Source organism: Sus scrofa, chromosome 7, assembly GCF_000003025.6.
Source record: "Sus scrofa isolate TJ Tabasco breed Duroc chromosome 7, Sscrofa11.1, whole genome shotgun sequence".
NCBI lineage: Eukaryota > Metazoa > Chordata > Mammalia > Artiodactyla > Suidae > Sus > Sus scrofa.
Genome location: NC_010449.5, coordinates 8555166 through 8574681, shown reverse-complemented (window position 1 = coordinate 8574681; position 19516 = coordinate 8555166). Strand labels below are relative to the sequence as shown.

The 19516-nt window shown below is 42.5% G+C and overlaps 1 protein-coding gene and 1 long non-coding RNA gene across 7 annotated transcripts in view; one reads left to right on the top strand and one right to left on the bottom strand.

Annotated features, from left to right (window-relative positions):
- HIVEP1 (human immunodeficiency virus type I enhancer binding protein 1) overlaps positions 1 to 19516 on the bottom strand; it is a 145831-nt gene that overhangs the window by 87005 nt on the left and 39310 nt on the right. The window lies entirely within an intron of this gene.
- Positions 8706 to 11609, top strand: LOC106507341. The gene is made up of 3 exons (XR_001303254.2): positions 8706 to 10497; positions 10584 to 10692; positions 10970 to 11609. It is a non-coding gene; the product is annotated as an uncharacterized LOC106507341 (long non-coding RNA).

The following is a 19516-nucleotide window of genomic DNA, read 5'->3' as shown; positions in this document are numbered from 1 at the left end:
AATCAATACTCCACAAGTTTCGGGAGACCTAACAGCAATTCAGCTGCCTGCTAAAACAAAACTCAGCAATCTCCAGATGAAGAGAGAATCCAGAGCCTCTAAAACGTATCAACCACAGTGTCCTACATGGTTTCTCCATACAATAAAAAAATCACTAGATATGCGACACATGGAAACTGAAACACGAAGAGAAAGCAGTAAAAGAAAAAAAAAAAAAAATCAGACCTGCAGATGACAAAGATGTAATTAGTAAAAAGAAACTTAAACTATAATATACATGGTTAAAAAACTTAGAGAAAGAGTTCCCGTCGTGGCGCAGTGGAAGTGAATCCGACCAGGAATCATGAGGTTTCGGGTTCGATCCCTGGCCTCGCTCAGTGGGTTAAGGATCCAGCGTTGCTGTGAGCTGTGGTGTAGGTCGAAGACGTGGCTTGGATCTGGCGTTGCTGTGGCTCAGGCGCGGGCCGGCGGCTACAGCTCCAATTGGACCTCTAGCCTGGGAATCTCCATATGCCGCAGGTGCAGCCCTAAAAAGACAAAAACAAACAAAAACACTTACAGAAAAAAAGATGTACTTTGGAAAATTCCTGAAGAGGAATTTCAGAAGACATACAGAAGCTCTAAAAAGAATGAATATAATATAACAGAAAATACAATATCTGAACTAAAACAACAAAACTGAAATAGTTATTTTCCAATCTACCTTCTAGTACACACTATAAATGCAAGGAAATTTTTAGTTTTGAAAATCTTTTGAAAAACTGAAAGCACTCTTTCTTCCTAAGGTTCTTTTTATGTAATTAGTTCATCCTGTTAAATATTGACAAAGTGTGAGGTGACATCAAAAGGCTTCTCTAAGAAGGCACATGAACAAAGATAAAAAGTAGGGATAAGCATACAGTATATGGGGCAGCATGAGTCAAAAGTAAATATGCAGAAGGAAAGGAGGAAGTGGTGAAAGGCTGGCACATCCCGTAAGGAATCAGGGAGTCTGAAATGACACAGGAAGGTCAGGAGGTGCTGGCTGGACCAATGACGGTATCAGCCTAGGGGACACAGAAACAAGTGACCTGCTTTCACCCCATCTATCCACACCTCGCACAACACACACATTGGACAGAGTATTCTGTTAACATTCAGGGGATCGTCCAATCACTTACTACATGAACAAATGAATAAAGAACCCAAACTGGTCGATGAGGGATGAGAAGTCTGTTTGCAGACATGATAATGTGGAATCTGGGACTGAGGGGATTAGGGCTTATTTGGGAAAAATGCTTAAAAGAGAAGCTAAACAGAACACTACTGACTGGCCAAGGCTGGGCGTACAGATTTGGAATTAAGAGTCTAGGCCTCTTGTTTATTTTAGTAGATTCTGGTTTGTGTTTTAATCATGTTTGGTCACTAGAGAAAACTGAAAGTACTTTGTTTTCATACTATTTCAAACATATATTCCGCAAATACTACCACTATCGGTGAGAAAATTCAAAATCAACAATAAACTGAGAAGTCACTGAGGGGTGGGAAGAAACCCAACATCAGGCGGGACGTCTGAGTGGAGCCCAACTTTATCAGCAGTCAGTCAGTTCATTAGCAGACACTTTTCTACCGGTATGAATTCTGCTTTTAATTTATGCTTATAGCTGTGGGGATTTGGGCAATGACTTTTTGGAGCATGAAAATCCTAAATTAAAAAAATAATAGATGTTCAAATCAGTATATATTAGGTAAATCAATTTTTTTTGTGGACATATGTGCCTGTTTTTTAAAAAAATGCTGCTGCTATGTCTGCAAAAAATTCTAAAAAAAGTGACAAGAAATTAGCATGGGTGGTTACCTCTGGTAAGAGGATTAAGAGCAGGGGCAGGAAAGGGGGGAAAATGCTTATTTTTAAAATTGCATACACTTCTGCACTAGTTCTTTTTTTTTTTTGTCTTTTTGTCTTTTTGTCTTTTTGTTGTTGTTGCTATTTCTTGGGCCGCTCCCGCGGCATATGGAGGTTCCCAGGCTAGGGGTCGAATCGGAGCTGTAGCCACCGGCCTACGCCAGAGCCACAGCAACGCGGGATCCGAGCCGCGTCTGCAACCTACACCACAGCTCACGGCAACGCCGGATCGTTAACCCACTGAGCAAGGGCAGGGACCGAACCCGCAACCTCATGGTTCCTAGTCGGATTCGTTAACCACTGCGCCACGACGGGAACTCCTAGTTCATTTTTTAAATTAAGTTTACATACTACCCATTTGAAGATGTATTACTTATTTAAATATAGTTGCATTACAAAATTACGTATGAGTGTATAAATATGGGTAGTCAAGTCAAAAACAAAACGTGAATGCCTCAATTCTCTAAAGTGCTTACTCATATGCTTAAAAAGTACATATATTACTTAATGGGTGCCTACACATATATATATAAACACATATATCTGTACATACAAATGTACACATATGAATATGTATGCATACCGTCAGATACTTTTTTAATCTTCTGACTTAACTCTCTGTTGTTCCATGCTTCCAAATTATTGGATGCCTGTTTCCTCTTTCCCAACTGAGGCTACTTTAACATTTGCCAATCAACAATAATACCATCATAAGTATTGCAATACACTATTCTTTTCACTTTCCAATTCAACATGTTAGTCAAAATATTCAGAGATGAGTTAAGAAGTCTGTTTTTCCAACCCTAGATCGTCCAATTTGCATCCCTCCACAAGGGTAATTCCCTAACTAGCAAGAATCAGAAGGTAAAAAAAGGCTATGAAAAATTCTAAATAGTTGGTGGAGGGGACAGAAATACAGTGAAAACAGACAAAGCCTAACAATTTTAGTCATCGACCACAGGCATGGCCTTTATGGCGGGAATTACAGCCAAAATAAACCAAAATACCCTAATATTTTGTGGTTCATCAAGACTCAGTCAGGGGCCACTAAGTACAAGGTAGTACATTATGCTGTCCCACTAGAGCAGTCATCTCATTTCACTGTGAAAAATTCCTGCTTAAAGGTCTGACTCCTCACCAGCCCAGCCGGCCCGGGAGGGCAGAGGCCAGCTTAGTGCTTATCACCACCGAGCCCCCCCCACCGCTGGACACACAGCAGGTAAGCTGTCCAGCAATCCTGACACCGGCATCAGATGAAGGTCTTCAATCCTAGCCATTCTGTACCATCCACATGGGGCTACTCAAAAGCAGGGAAGAATTAAAATTTGATAACTACAAGAAAAATTAACCTTAAGAGAAATGCAAACTCAAAAAAGTTTAAATTAACTACATCTTTCCCACAATCCTTATTATCTCTTCTGTGTGAAAAGTTATCAAATGGTCTAGAGTCATTTAGTTCCCAACCTTTTGATGGTTTCACAGAGATAAAGAGAAAAAGAAGAAAATATACAGCACGTAACTGTTTCCCATTAACGACTATTCTATGCTGTAATTTTAAATGTAAAAGACAGGAACTGCTGCGTGGTTTGGTTCATTACAAACATAAGATGTTAAAAGGAGCATGGGCGGCCACCTGTGTGATCCACAACGGTAATGGTCAACCATGAACTCAAAAGGTAGGTTTTCACTACTGGCCAACACACGCAGAAAGAAAGCCCCAAAGTTCCCGTCAGGGTTCAAGGGAAACCAATCTGACTAGTATCCATGAGGACACAGGTTTGATCCCTGGCCTTGCTCAGTGGGTTAAGGATCCGGTGTTGCTACGAGCTGTGGCATAGGTCGCAGACGTGGCTTGGATCTGGTGTTGCTGTGGCTGTGGTGTAGACGGGCAGCTGCAGCTCTGATTCGACCCCTAGCCTGGGAACTTCCACAGGCCACAGGTGCAGCACTAAAAGACAAAACCCAAAAAACAACCAAGCAAAAAAAGAAATTGATTTTCAAAACAAATAACACTCGGAAAACACATCATTAAATCTACTGGTTACATGTTAAATTATGTTTTAGGGAAATAAATTATTTGGGGACCACTCATATTACCACTTGAGCACTTGAGGCTATCAGCCTAAATAATCAAATAACGGTTCAAACAACTTTGTATACGTGTGCAAGTACATATGTATAATGAATGTGTGCGTGTGTGTGTGTGTGTGTGTGTGTGTACTACATTGTTTGAAAGATCTCCATCATAGCATTCTATGCATACATGCACATGTCAGCTCTCTGCCTTCACCTTTATCCAGTAGTAACAGTTCTTAGAAAATAATGATAATATTGGCCCCTTGGTACACTAAAGTGGCTAGGAACAAATATTTAATTATGATAAATTTTTACAATGCATAAAATTCCCAATCTACAACTTTATAAACCTACTGGTAAAAAAAATACAACCCATATGCTTTAAGCAATCATCACAACTGAAACAATGAACAAATGTCATTTTTTTCCACAAAGGAAGTTCTTGGCGACCTCCCACACTTGCAGGGACTGTGGCCAAAAGTAACAGCAATTAGGCTTGTAACCTCATATGTATGGATCTGATCTAGTCAAGCCAAAAACAGTTCCAGTCATTTAGCAACCCTCGTCATTTGGTTCAGAGGCCAGCTGTATCGTACAGACCAAGTTAGGCAAATTATGGAGAAAACACACTAAAATATAATTGAACTTACAAAAACTGAAAGCTCTTTTCAATATGATTGAAATCTCTTTTCAATCATATTGGAGCACATGAGAGATATCCAGAATACAATTATTTTGGCTAGTTAATAAGGTTAACTATTTCTTAAACATCCTTAAACCAACGAGCAAAACGGAATTAACACGCATGTACATTTCTTAAAGCTTGGAGACCTCGCAAGCTACCTGTTCAACTCACTGCTGGAACCCCTCCTGTGGGAAGGGCAGCCCTGCCTTTCCCGGGAGGGGTGGGGGGCACACACGCAGCTTGGCTGCCCCCACCATGCTTCAAACTCACAGGGTTCCTTCTGAGAAATGCCTCCCAGCACTTCCCTAACCCCGCCTGGGAAGCCCTCCTCTCCCTTCTGACCCTTTGGGGAAAAATCAATCATTCACAGTCAAAAGGTATGAGCAGGTGCTGGCAGGGCGTTAAGGACTTGTACTCACTCTTTCAATAAAAACCTCCCCGAGGGGGGAGAAAGCGCCCTTGATCTCCAAACACTGACAGAGGAGTCAACGCTGGCACACGGAAGCAAACTTCGGAGCTAATGAGGAAAAGTTTTTCTGCCAGGTTGTTTTTCACTTTTATTTGCTACAGGAGTATGGCTGCTTTACGATGCTGTGTGAGTCTCAGGTACACAGCTAAGTGATTCAGTTACACACACATCCCTTCGTTTTCAGATCCTTTTCCAGATAGGTCATTACAGAATACTGAGCACAGTTCCCTGTGCTCTACAGCAGGTCCTTGTTGATTATCTATTTTACACGTAGTAGTGTGTCTACATTAATCCCAGACTCCTCATGGCTTCCAGAACGTGAGCTTCCCAACGCCACGCTGTACTACTTCTCTATATTATTTAAGCAAAAGGATGTCCCGCCTGGGCTGGCAATTCCTTCTCTTTAATGTCTGAGCTTGAACGTCACATGCTCTTGAGGCCTTTCCTGATCCCCCACTGGGGCCACCACGGTACGCCAACAGCGCCCTAGCTCCTCCTGCACTAAGTGCACAAGCGTGTGTGTGTGTGTGTGTGTGTGTGTGTGTGTGTGTGTGTGTGTGTGAATTTGCTCCTTTTGTGATTTTAGCCAGTATCACCTGCTAAAATCACAAACTCCATGATAAACATCTACCACAGTCACCCTACATCCTGGCCCCCAGAGTTCATTCATACTTTACCATTTTTCATGAACAAGCTGAAACCCAACCCTCTGAAGGTGGTACCCACAAATCCAGGAAAGCAACAGTTCCTCGCCTTCTACACATCCCAAAGAGCTTCATCTAGTCCCTCCACTGTGTGCAATCAACTCTCTCTCCAACGGTATCTAATTACACCCCCTTTGCCCACTGTCGCCTGTGGTCTCCTTTATTCCTGAAATTCTCTGCCATGCTTAAGTCTCTCTGCCGTTTATGAGGTGTTTAAGCGGCCTGGCGGTAGAAGAGCTGATCCCCACGGCACGAGTGCAACCCTAGAAACACAGCACGTGTTCAAAGGTGGCTGAATTCCCATCTGTCACAACAAGTGCATGGACTGAAAAAAGGTTCCAGCTACTTTACTCGGGCCCCAGGAGGAGGATTCCGGGTGGAAAACCGAGCGGAGAGTCTTTTCCCCGAGGAAAACACAGCCGCCCATAACGGATCTAACAGATCCCTGGGACCGGAGTGGGGACGTGGAGGAGGCGAGGGGGGCCGAGAAGCGAACTCCGCCACGCTGTCAGGAGCGGCCGCCCTCTCCCCTCCTTCTCCGCCTGCCGTGGGCTATACAGACTTCCCAGGCTTCGGTGCTGCTTAAAAGTGAATTTCCATTTTACTGCAGTAGAAACCGTGGAGAGACCCACCCAGATACACACCATTTCAGTAACATAACTTCGTGAGGGAGCAAAGGTTTTATCATCACTGCCGAGGTTACTAGCACTACAATCCTGTGATATTAGCATTTAAGCTGCAACTACAAGTCGTGGATACTTTATTATTAGCAAAAGATGATTAAATCATGCTTATGATGATCTTACTAAAATAGCCCCATTAAAGAGCCTGCTGAAGTTACTTGCTGTGAAAAGAGAGAAATTCTGTTGGGTTTCCCCAAATGCTGTGCCACAGAAAGGCCCTGGAATGTTCTGTTTTCACCGCTTGTTAAAGTTAGAATACACACTGAAGCCACCAAAGGGGTGCACTGCTTTAAGAAACCTGTAAACTTCAAAACAGTGACTCAAAAGTAAGGAAATTATTTGATGTCCAAAAACGTCTTTACGAGTGGCTGCTGCATGGGAGGAGAAAGCTCTGGGGCCAAGGACAGAGGCCGGGGCGGGAAGAGGCGGGGCGGGCAGCCTGGTGGAAGGAGCGGCGGGCACCAGGCAGGCCGCAGCCGAAGCGGGACATCTCTCATCTCTCAAGCGCGCACCTGACCCCCAGCGAGGCAGATCAGGTTTTAAGTATGCAGTCACTTGGCAGCCACAGACCCAAGACTCACGGTTTCCAGGATACATTCAGTAAGTCTGGACTTTGCCGAGAAACACGTGTGAGTCCTGCGCCGGGCCAAGCAGGCATGCAGGGGGCCCACCCGGTGGATGAGTCAGACCTGCAGGTGGCCCCGGGTCCGCTTCTCAGACCTTCAACGTTCTTTGCTCTTGGTCATCAGGAGTGTAATATCCTAGTAAACCCCAGGCCCCCCGATTCTCCCTCCAAAAACCTCTCCAAACTACCTCCCCCGACCAGCTGGTGCAGGCCCTCTCCTGTCACCAAGCCTCTGCCGCGGCCTCCACATGCAGCCACACCTGCCACCAAGCCGGTCTGCTCCTCGCTTTCCTCCCACGGCACCTCAGCCTTTTCTACTAGCACGCTCAACAGGCTTTACAATCACATCACGTTTCCTGAGTGATTAACGCCTCTGTCTCTCCAGCAGTGGTTTTCATCCAGCAGTGATTCTGCCCCAAAAGGATGTCACACAGTGTCTGAGACTTTTTGGGTTGTCACAATTGCGGGGGGAGGCTTGGCCATCTAGCGCGTAAAGACCAGGGATGCTGGCTAAACAGCCTACGACACACAGCACAGCCCCCTCCACCGAGATTATACAGCCCAAAACATCACCGGTGCCCAGGTTGAGAAACCCTGCTTTAAAAAGATACATATTTGAATGGATGTCTGCAAAAGGGTTAAATGTTACTTTAATCATATTCTCTACTCCTCTTTTACTCTAGTAATCATTTCCAAATGAAGCAATAAAACATAATTTGGATTGCCATCTTATACTTTAATATAATGAATAATAATACACATTGGTGACAACTACTACCATGAAGGTGAGGGGAGGCAGCCTTCACATTTGCACTAGAGCTAAGTACTCACATATTCTACCACTAAGTACTTAGGAAAAAATGGGGGCATGAAGAAGTATAACTTCTGTCATCACTCAGGAAACATCTGGAAACTGGGATTCATCCCAGGGTACCTGAACAGAAAGCTTTTCACACTACGTCAGGCTATAGTTTTAACCCGCAACGAACAGTGAGGAGGTTAAAAAATTTTCATGGGTTTAAATCCTGGTCCATCTCTTATCTCTACGACATCAGACAAATTACCCTCTGGACCTCAATTTCCTCATCTGTAAATGGGTTAAAAACAGCACCCACCTCACAAAAGTGTGTGAGATTCAGAAAAGGCAATGAGAATACATGTTTACAATAGCACTCAGCTTGCAGTTAACATTCATTTTAAAATACCTATCATTATCTAACAAATGTGCAAATATTTTACAACTCATTGCCCTATGACCTGCACAAGCAATCAAGAAAACTAATTTTGGTATCCTGTTGAATAGGTGTACCTTGGAATGATCTAAAAAATTAAGAAAATGAATGAAAATTCAACTTCATCAACATCTGTACCTAATAACTTGTACACTTTTACAGCTTTAAATAGTATATTTAAGGGAGTTCCCGGTGTGGTGCAGCAGAAACTAATTCTACCAGTATTCATGAGGATGCAGGTTCGATCCCTGGCCTCACTGAGTGGGTCAAGGATCCAGCGTTGCCATGACCTGTGGTGTAGGTCGCAGACGTGGCTTGGATCCCACTTTGCTGTGGCTGTGGTGGAGGCAGGCAGCTGTAGCTCCATTTTGACCCCTAGCCTGGGAACTTCCATATGCCACACCTGCAGCCCTAAAAAGCCAAAAAAAAGACTATATTTAAAAGTAATGAAATTTGTTCTTAATACACAATATTACAAACGCAAAAGAACTAGAAGATTTTAGTAAGTCAAATAAGTTTATCACTTAAGAAATAGTTATATATACAATCTCTATGAATATTTATTGAATTTCTGAAATATCTTAATTTGAAACAATACTTTCCAAGTAAACTCAGTAATAACTGTGTGTATCTTACAAATCTTTATAGAGTACTAGTTAGTTACCACCATGTATGACATTATGTCTAGATTTTACATAACACTATCATTATTTTTAAAAAAGACTTGGTTTGGCATTTCCCTCATAGATTAAATTAGGCAATTAGTTATCATTCTAAAACTAAGCTGCAATATGCATTAAGTAGTTAATGACTATAACAGCCTTACAATATACTCTTCACCTAAACCATTTCTGACTCCACTACTATAGAACAGTCAGATTTTTATCAGAAAACTGAGATGTCAAGTAAGTTTCTTTATATTTGGTACATTTAAACATTATTATATGACTTCCTCAAAAGACATACACTTGTGCTTTTAAACAGCTGAAATTACTAAATCACATTTGTTTTTAAACAAAGGCGTTATGCATAACGATCGCCATGAGGAAACAAAAGACTAATATAATCATCGTATTCAATTTACCACTGACGTCAAAAAACAAACCAAAAAGCCCCCCAGATGATCATACTCCAAACTCTTGAATTTCCTCTGACATAAAAATATTCCCAATAAAATATATTACCAGCAATGACACAATTCCTAAAATTCATCTCTTCAAATACAAGCATATTTATCTACAAAGCACACAGATTTTCTTCTACCTGTTACGTAGAAAAATCCTCCCAACTTTCATTGTTCCATTTTTCTTGCATTATCTAGCTGCACGGCTGGCTCTTTAATATCCGTATGCTAATGACTCCAGGTTAGTAACACATTCATTCCTGGTTACAGTTTAACCTACCATGTTAGATTTTTCTGAGTGTGTGCGTCCCATCAGCATTTATGTGACTTGCTGTGATGTCATCTATCTATATGCAAACATGCCGACTGAAGTTAGTCAGTTTCTTATTTTAACAAGGGCGTACATTTGCTTTCAGATGTTTAAACTCTTTTCATCCGAGCTGGAGGGTGAGCAATCAGGCAGGGTGGGAAGACACACAACATTACAATCCTTGCACTGCACACAGAGAATCCACAGGCACTTCCACAAACATGTCTGTCAGCCCCAGGGGACTGTGCACAGTCACGTTACCAGCCATGACAGGTCAGCCAGCCCCGTTATCTGTGCCGCCTGGCACACCTGAGCGCCCTGCCCCAACGTCACAAGCCGGAGCAGCTTGGGAGGGAACTGCTGGCACAGGCTGTGGTCCAGGGAGTCCTCCCCCACTACCTCTCCATGGCAACCGCAGCTACAGGAAAGCCAGTCCACCTCTTACGCAAATGAAAAGAGGCCACAAATGTCAGCAGTCACAACATCCCCCCCCTTTCCCTCCCTGCTTAATTTCTGTCTTAAAGTAACAGCACTGCATTCTTCTTCTTTTGCATTTTGGAACACCTTCCACCGCTTAAGGGATGGGCAAGCAATTTAGGAAGATCAGAGTTAAAAAATCCGTCCGTATGACCACTTACATAACGTAACTGAGACTCCAAAGATGATCACGGTTTGCTGAGTTTCATTTACCATGCCAGCGTCTTGGTGAGCCCTCTTTGTACCTGGGAATTTTAGTATTTGAGATAAGAATGCTTTAAGGTATTAACCATCCTGTAATTGGCTTTCTTAAGGACAGACTCGGAGGAGGAAAGACCATCCATTATGACAACCAAGAGAAACACTCAGTACTCAGCATGCATTGTTTCTTCTGCAAGTTCGTATTTATTTAGAAAAATCAAGGTTTGCTTTCACTTTTTGACCTAATAGTTATCTATTAATAATGCTACACAAGGGAAAAGCTGAACAGATTATCCTTCAACTGTTATAAGGTTTAGATTGTACTGTAACCGAACAGTCTCCTTTCCTAAATATCATTGTAAAGAAAAAAAATGCTAATTTATGCTTCGCATGGTTACTGAGATTAGAGAACAGAAGTAATCCTTGTCCATAAAATCCTGACTGACAGTAACTGACACATTTTAAAATGCCATGTTTAAAAATTTGTTTTAACCCATAGGATGCATCAAAATATCAAATTCCATAAACTGTCAACCAACATGTGATTAACTATTGATAACAGTTCCAACTGAGAGTGCACAGAGCAAGCTCCCACTGGTGGCTGATGAATGATAAAAACGTGGTTCCTTTGACGGCCTCTAAAGATGCATTTTCCAAGGAAAAATAAATTAGAAACCACAACAGGTGATGATTCACATGAAAAAAACAATACAACAGAATAATCAGTAAAAATTTTTAATATACTCAGGTGTGTGGAGACACTTTTTTTTTAACTGTCCCAGGCATGAAAAGGGCAGTTTTAAAACTTCCATTATTGATTTATTTAGCAAACATTTGCCAACATGCGAGGCACCCCTAAGGTTTCAGGACAGACATGAGGCATTTTCATAAAGGACTGCTCTTGGGTGGTGGGCACTGTCCCTCATCAAGTCTGGCCCAGGGTTCTGGAAAATTCCCAAGGGCGAGGGGCTTGAAAAGAGGTCTGAATCCACTGCAGAAGTGGAATCAAGAGGTTCTGGGCAAAAAAGAAACTCATGGACTTGGAGAATAGACTTGTGGTTGCCAAGGGGGAGGGGGAGGGGGTGGGATGGATCCAGAACATGGGGTTAATAGATGCAGACTGTTGCCTTTGGAATGGATACGCAATGAGGTCCTGCTGTGTAGCACTGGGAACCATGTCTAGTCAGTTATGATGGAGCATGATCATGTGAGAAAAAGGAAGGTATACATGTGTGTGTAACTGGGTCACCATGCTGTACAGTGGAAAACTGGCAGAACACTGTAAACCAGCTGTAAGGAAAAAAACAAAACAAAAATCATTATATAAAAAAAGGCCAAAAAATAAAAAAATAAAAAGAGGTTCTGGGCAAAGCAGGAAGGATGGAAACAGCACATCAGATCAGGAGAACCATAGGCAGGGAAGGCATCCAGCCTTTCTGGGGTTCAATATAAGACAGGAAGCACAGAGAGGGATGCGGCTGCAGGAGGAGGCAAGACCAGGACAGACTTGGCACCACAGAAAGGAGCTGAGCCTTGATCCAGGTCAGACCTCGGGATCAAGAGTGCAGGAGTTTAGAGAATATGCGATGTGATCAGATTAAAAACTACTTAAATGACCACTCAAGCTGTTTTGGGTTCTACATGCTTAGTGGGAACTCCTCCCCAAGCGGGGGGGAAAAAAAAAAAAAAAGTGTAGGTAAGAACATAGGAATGCCCAGGCATCTCAAGGCAACAGCTGTTAAGGACACAGAGCAAGCTAAAAAGAGGTGCTAGGTGAAATCCTCTTTTTCAGTGTTTCAGGAAGAGTTTCAGGAATGCCCCCAGCACCAAGGAGCCGTGTGCACTCAGGCTGCCTGCCCCACTGTGGGTGTGACACCCACAACACCTGGGAAGCCCACCTCCTGCCTAAAGGTTCTATTCTAGAACTGATTCCCCCCTAAGTAAATTCTTTAGTCAGGCTATCTGACTCCCAGGCTGGCTAGACCTACAAGCAAGAGCTGTATTTTATTCACTTTTATAACTTTAACATCTAACGAGATATTTGCTCCATCAGAAATGCCCCAAACAGGAGTTACTGTCGTGGCTCAATGGCTAACGAATCCAACTAGGAGTCATGAGGTTGTGGGTTTGATCCCTGGCTTCGCTCAGTGGGTTAATGATCTGGCATTACCGTGAGCTGTGGTATAGGTCGCAGACTCAGCTTGGATCTGGTGTTGCTGTGGCTGTGGTGTAGGCTGGCAGCAACAGCTCTGATTCGACCCCTAGCCCGGGAACCTCCACATGCTGCCCTAGAAAAAGAGCAAAAAAAAAAAAAAGAAAGAAAAGAAAAGAAATATCCCGAACATTTTGAACAAATACCCTCCAGCTTCCTTTCAGCCATTAAAGAACAATGATTCTAGGACTTTACTTGAGAATCAACTTCAAAAGAACCAGCCAACCTGAGAGTGGACCTAAACTATAATTTATATCATCAATTACTTTCATTACCCTTCTTTTGACTATCTGTATTTCACTAAACAGAGGGCTAATTTAAAAAATAAAATAAAATGTTCAGAATTACTAGCAAGCACTTTATAAATGAAACAAATATAAATTTTATACACCATTTTCCAAATCACTGACAACTGGTAAATGCTCCCGAACCAAAAGCCCTTACGTTTTATAGCAGCATTTTGGTTTTACATGATCTTCTTTCTAGAATCATACATCATTCGGCTTACAGATTCTGTAACATAAGAAAGGAATATACCCAGATGTCCCAAAGACACTGAGGCATTTTTGAAAACAGATGCAATAGCTGTGAGAATAAATCCATCAGCTAGAGTCCTTCTAGGCACACTAAAGAGACATGACCACCCAACATTCAGGCTTCCGGGGTCACGAACTCTAAACCTACTATCCTTCCCATTTTCCAATGACTATGCAATGGTCACTGATTGTTAGCAAGGATTATAAAGAATTACCAACTCCCCTCTGGTCCTTCAAAAATACAGCTGTGTATTCCCCATTCTAATCCCAGAAAGATAACTGAGATTACCTCTTAAAAATCCTTTTTATGCCTGATTGTAGGATGTGCAATTAACTTCAAGATCATCTTCCAGACAACAAACTGATAAGCAAAACTACCAGAATGAGGGCGAGGGCGAGCATGAGACGTGTTCTCAAGTTTCTAGATTACGGACTCCCAACCACTTCGGGTGTGAGGGTCTCCTTTTAACAAAAATTCCGTCGTCTCTCCCACGATCGCAGTTATGCTTTTACTATCTGTTGATTTAGGTATCTTATCAATGATAAAAATGTATTAAAACAACTTTTAAATGGATCTGTATTGCACCAGTCAAAATAGTGTCTAGATTCACTGATTCCATTAAAATAAAGCAGCACCAAAACACATTAAATAATTAGAAGATCATCACACCAAGTCGGAATTCTCTCAGTAATATAAAGATCAGCTTGACATCAGAAAAATGCATTCCTACAACTCACTACACTGATATATGGAGAGAAATATCACTATGGAAGCTAAAAGAGGGACAAAAATTGCATACCAATTCCTATCAAAATGCCCAGAATTAGAAGATACTTTCTGAGCCTATGTAAATAATATCCACAAGAAGCTAAGTGCAGCCCATGTAGTTAACTGCAGACTATCAGAAGCATTACTCTCAAGTCAGAATTTTATTGGTGATACTATTTAATTAATGCTTCAGAGGCCCTGGATAACGCAGTAAGAAAAGAAATTTCTAAAGAGACATGAAAAGTGTAAAGGAAGAAATAAAATCACTTATTTGCAGATGCTATGATAACCTAATGAGAAAAACCAAGAAAATCCACTGACTACTTAGAAAAGGAGCCATATACAACAAAATCAACTCAAAAAATAGGTAGTTTTAATGCATTCTCAAAACCAACATACCACAAGCAAAACCAAATATACTACACATACAGAGGAAAGTCAAATGGGACAAGATGTTAACAGAGGTGAATTTACGTGAAGGAAACATGAGTGTTAATTATATTAATCTTACTATTTTAAGAATTTCGCACTCCTTCACTCTAAGGCTCGTACAACATGGGAAGTAAAGTCAAGACACTTCCTTCCTCATCAAACCTTCTCACGTTGCCCCGTTACCCTACAGGCAGTTTATTCCACTTTGCCTGCAAATAAATCTTCGAGCATTTCAACTGATTTTCTGCTCCGTGTTCTTCACGCTGGCTCTTTGTTAGCTAGTCGCTCTAGATCTCAGCCTTTCTTCCAGTTTTTGCACCAGGTCGAGGGTCAGTCCAATCCAGACCCCCACAACAACCGCTTTTCTAATCCAATATGCGACTTCTGTTCACGCCACTGCTGAGCGATCAGATGTGTAATGAAAGAACCAAGGGTTAGGTCACCCCTCCACGGGGATTCCACGGAGCAGCGCCTCGGGACGATGGACAGACATTGCCGCCACTCCACGCACTGGCTTAATCAGACCCTTGTCTTGGACACAAGTTTACCCACATCATTTTCCTTATTTTGCGCTCAACTTGGTGAGCAGATCAATGCTTTTTTTTTTTTTTTTTTTTTTTTTGTCTTTTTGCTATTTCTTGGGCCACTCCCGTGGCATATGGAGGTTCCCAGGTTAGGGGTCGAATTGGAGCTGTGGCCGCCAGCCTACGCCAGAACCACAGCAACGCGGGATCCGAGCCGCGTCTGCAACCTACACCACAGCTCATGGCAACGCCGGATCCTTAGCCCACTGAGCAAGGGCAGGGACCGAAACCGCAACCTCATGGTTCCTAGTCGGATTCGTTAACCACTGCGCCACGACGGGAACTCCATCAATGCTTTTTAACCTCAAAACCACCATGCTGGCTGAAAGGATTCAAACTTAGATCCTGAAATTTGCTAGTTCAGAAAAAATTCCAGCTCCCAAGTCAAACAGTCAACCAGAAGGATTAATGCTGTCTTCTCTGGACTGGGTATTTGGTGAGAGGAAAACACACAGATAAGGCGTCTGCATTGTATCCTCTGGTTTGTGACAGCACCTCGGAAGAAGCACAGAGGCTTTCTATTTTAAATAGAAGCCACAAAAGATAGTAAAATTCATGAGAATAATTTTAATGGAAGATCCCTCTTCTCTTTCCAGTTTAGATTTCTCAGGCAAACGTTCTAAGAGCCCACAGTGACTTTTGGTTCGTAACATTTATTACAACTGTAATTCTGTAATAATTTAGGTAGTTATTTCACACTATACTTTCCCACCAGGCAGTAAACTCTACAAGAACAAGAACCTTGTCCATCTTTTTGCACGTGTCTGACCACCTGCCATGAAGACCTGCAACCTACATTTCATGAAAGAGTGGAAGAGAAGAGATCAAACCAAGACTAACAAAGGCAACTTTCTAAAATAGGTATTGACAACACAAAGATTTTTTTTTTCTTAAAATGACTGCAGGATAGACACAAAAAATGTAATACTACAATCCCGAATTTGCTTCTCAAATGCTCAGACTTTTTAATGGACAAGAAGCAAGTTGTTTTTGATCAAAGAATATGCAATGCCATCAAATCATGTTAATTAGAAAAGTGAAAAAAAAAAAAGGTTCCACGATAATGATTAGATAAAATGGAAACAGCAAGGGAATGTTAATTATGGCAAAGTAATATGATGCAGTATCATGTAGTCGTTTGAAACAATGTCTATAAGGAATTCTAATGACACTGAGAAACACTAGTGACAACCGTCATTAAAGGTGAGCACCACAAAATACAGAGTATATGATCCCAACTACATTTTAAAATCACACTTATGGAATTATATGTTCATGTGTGTGTATGTATAAATATGCATGTATATAGTCTACATACACACACATATGAAATACATCGAGTTGCCAGTAGTTATTTCTGGATGATACAGTTATGAGTTACTATAATTTCTACATGTGAGTCTTGCAAATTTTCTGCAAGAAACATCTATTAACAAATTTTTTTTGATAAATCTACCTACAAAGAGAGAAAGATCAACTATATTCTATTCTTCGTATCTTAATTTCCAGAGCATAAACACGGGTATCAATCTAATTACTTAGAGTCATCAGATAAAGGCGTGAACCAAATACAATGCTCCAAAATACCTCAGACTGGCATCACAGCCGACTAAAGCAGCATCAGATGAAAGTGAACTGCATACAAAGCGGACCCTGCTGAAAGCTAAGGGCTATGAGAGTTTGAAAGCTATTAGCTTTCAAGTAGAGTAGACTCTTCTTGAAATGCAGGAAGAAAGTCACCCATATTTTCTGATTCTAACAAGACGTAGCCCTTACTTCTAATGGCGAAGGTTGAACGCGTATATGTTCTTTCTGTTATCCAACTCAGGAGATTCTTTATGGGAAAAAAATTACCTTAAATATGGAACAAGCACTGTGCACCCAAATAGTCATCATAACAGTATTTATTCTAGCAAAGAAAGGGAAGCCACCAAACAACGGAGCTGTGTGTCCTAACAAGAGACACGTACGTCACCTCTCGTTTTGGCTGGGGTTTGATAAACCTGGGAGAGGAGAACTGGTGTTTTCTTTCCAAACACATCCCAGCTGAAGCAGTATATGACCCACACTCCTCCGCCTGCCACCAACACACTGGTTTCGCTCAAGATGTGGCATCGGCTCTGCCCTCACCTAGGGCTGGGGAGTCTGACAATTCCCCCCACCCACCATCTCCCAGGGCTTTAGAACCTGATGGGTCTTGCAGTTTCTGTTTTCTGTTCTATCCAAACATTTGAGTTCGTTTATAATTAAAAATGTTTTCCTATGACAATCTTTTTTCTCCCAGAGCTTATAACATATTTCTATGCTGTTTCTCTTATTTTTTTCCTTGGTAAGTTTTTATCTTCTAACTTGACCAGGAGAAAACTCCACCCTCTTCTTATAAACAAACCATAAAGTGACAGGACATCTCAATGTGCAAAGAGCAGCAAGTAAAATTTGACTAGACCTGCCACGGAAAATTCCAACACACACACACACAAAACGCATCTTAGAAAATATTTGTAATAATTGTATATCTTGTCTCAGGCAGACTAGCATTCTGAAACACCCTATTCTCTAGACACATACCCTTTCAGACTGCGTCCCCCAAATGGGTATGTGAATTAAAGCAGCTGCACAGAAAGTCTTCTAATCTAGGGAAAAATTATAGCTGTCAAATATATCAGGGACATGGCCCAAATATAAGAAATAGATTTTCCTGTAATGAAAATCAAATTATTGAAAAAAACTAGATTTTAAACATTATTCTTAAAATGAGACTCCCCACCTCTTACTCCAAATATTATTGAGCAACTGCTACAAGCCTTCACCTAATATTTCCATTTTGCATGCATTTTAACAACTGTTATGTCAACCTACATTTCTAGCTAACAAGTGGTTACCTAGTCTTAAGCTGCTGAAATGCCATTCTTGGGTTTCATTTTAGGACAAGAAAAGAAAGTTAAGTTGGGGCCACACTGTGCACAGGGGATGGGAGGGTTTTGTGTTCAGACAAACTGAGCCTCCATCCTGGTGGCTGGTGACACCAGGCCAAGTGACGCTGCTCTCAGCCCCATACCTCAGCTTTGCCATCAAAAAAAAAAAAAAAAAAAGAAAGAAAGAAAGAAAAAGAAAGTGAAACCAAACCAAAAGTTAAGTGGGACCATCTGCCTCACGAGACAGTTTGAATTCCTGAAAGAGATGACGGAGGTCAGAGACTGGGCCCAGAGGGGAGGGTCAGTGTGTCAGCTCTTCCCAAAAGCACTCCTTAAACTGTCAAACAACTGTATGTAGATCCGCTAAGGATCAGACAAAATTGTAACCACCTGATGTACCACGGGCAGGATATTTACAACATTCATTTTTTCAAACGATGTTTAAGAAAATGAACATGTACAAACACAAGTCCTCGAACAGCACATCCTGCTACACGAAGTCGTCCCTCTGAACACGCATCCGCCCACTTTGGGCTCCTAGGAAGACACGTGTCACTATTCAGACGAGTGCCCTCGTGGGGTCAAACAAAACTAGAGGAAAAGAACAGACAGATACATGCGTAATCTGAATGGCTATCTTGTGGTCTGGCTGCCGTCAGAGGCCATCTCTTTACTCGTGCAACACGCTGCACAACTGGAAGGTAGTTTCCAAAGGCTGCCCTCGCCCCGGAGCCCGGGTCACGGTGAGTTACAGCCGCGCAGCCTCAGAGCCGGGCCGGCTGATCACACCGGCGCCATCGGCGGAAAGTCCCCGCACGCGGGGTCTGAACCCATCTGGAAGGCAGAGCCGGCAGTTCCTCCTCCAACTGATCCGGGCAAGGGTGTAGACAAGCCCAGTCACAGCCACCGAGGTTCTCGCCTGAGGCTGCTGAAGCCTAATGACGGGCGAGAAGAGACGGCAAGGGAAGGGAACCACAGCAAGGAAAGCGCACACGCAGGAAGGGGGAGAGAGGAGAAAAACTTCAGCCCCTCCAATAAGGCGACCTCAGAAATACCGGCTCCTGCGCTGGGCTCCCCCACAGCCGCCCTTCCCCGGGAAAAACAAACACAAAGCTGGTTGCAGCGGCACGCTCAGGTGTAAGCTGCAACCAGGCTGTTTCCTTCCATTTGGAAATGCAAAGCGCAGGCCAATGCACATATGCACCTATTACACTTTCAAATTTCACTGCCGAATTATTTTATACACACACACAGACAAAAATGAAAGAACAAACCTTTTTTTTTTTGTCTTTTTGCCATTTCTTGGGCCACTCCCACGTCATATGGAGGTTCCCAGGCTAGGGGTCCAATCGGAGCTGTAACCTCCCGTCTACGGCAGAGCCACAGCAATGTGGCTGGCTCCTCTGATGAAGCATTTGGTCTTTCACAGGCACCTGTGGCTGGCAGGACCTTTACACACACACACACACACACACACACACACGTTAAATGCGGCTTATCTACCACACAGAGAATCAGTTGGGAAAGTGAGATGTGATGCCTGAAAGTCAGCACCCCCACCGCAGGCTGGGGGACCAGGGGCCCTGCGTTCAGGGCAC